Genomic DNA, 1,298 nt, shown 5'->3' with positions numbered 1-1,298 from the left:
GATTGAGACAAGCCTCTAAATTGTAACAAAACATGCAAGAACTATGATATAATAAATTTCCTCTTAAGTATCACCATCGAAGGGTATGTGATCTTCCTCTACAAAGGGAATGAAACAATCTACAATAGGATCCTCTAGGAATGGAGAGATATGAGGGTCTCCATGGGTCTCCTAAAGTCTATTCCAAAGTGTGTGGGGGAAATCAATATCCAATGCAATACATAGAATCATGATCTTGATACTAGATCAAATCACTCCTACATGGTCAATGATGTTACACCAAGATTATATAATTTCTAGTGTTTCTATTTTAGGTATGACTCCATACATAAAAGGAAAATGATTACACCACCTAAATATTATCAAGATATCATTTTACAAAAGAATCATAGTTATCCCTTTCTAATTTTACCACAAAAGGATGAATAGAGGAACCTATGATACCTCAAATAAAAACTTAAAAGATCAATAAAATCAATACATATAAAACATATCAAACAAATTCATCTCATGTAAGACGGTCATTTTCAAGTGCCAAGATGTCCAAGTAAATGAATAGAATGTGAAATCACAAAAAATAAAATATAAAATACGAGGGAATATTCTTGAAAATAATTTTGTAATCTATGAAGATTTATGAACCACCTTTTCAATACCACATGAAGAATGAAAAAATATGCTCTCTATCAAAAGTTATGAGGCTTTAAATTTACATAGCTTGGTTTAAGTTAAGAGGACAATAAATCACACTAGTGGCAGATTTAATAAAAATAAGAATCAAATATAGATCAATATTGGAATCACATTTTGTGGGTTGTGACTTTGAACAAGAAAATACCAATATAAAATTGAATATAAAAAAAATAGAGTTTTTTGTTTTTGTTTTAACTCCTCCAAGAGTAGAGAACCTACTATTTATTCAATCTTCAACTTAGTGTAGTACTACTAGTTGCAATCACTAAATCATCCAATGATTCTAGCAAAGAACACAAAAAAGTAGTACATGTATTGACAAGTTCACAGATATAACTTATGACTTTAATGAATTTAGTTAATTTAACCAAAAGAGAGTAGTTGAATCAAATCCTATCAAGTTGAAAATATAAAGTGGTAGCCTAATTGACGATAATGGTTAAATATTGCAAGGGTACTAAATTGTAATTCCATGGAAGTTACCTTCATTATCTAAATCAATGGAGTCATTTATTCATTATCTATTCTCTCTCTCTCTCTCATGATTATTTTTATGATTTTGGTGGAACTTATACTAATTCATCTTTAGATGTTAAAAAGTATTG

Source organism: Cryptomeria japonica, chromosome 7, assembly GCF_030272615.1.
Source record: "Cryptomeria japonica chromosome 7, Sugi_1.0, whole genome shotgun sequence".
Classification (NCBI taxonomy): domain Eukaryota; kingdom Viridiplantae; phylum Streptophyta; class Pinopsida; order Cupressales; family Cupressaceae; genus Cryptomeria; species Cryptomeria japonica.
Note: the sequence above shows the minus strand (reverse complement) of the source record.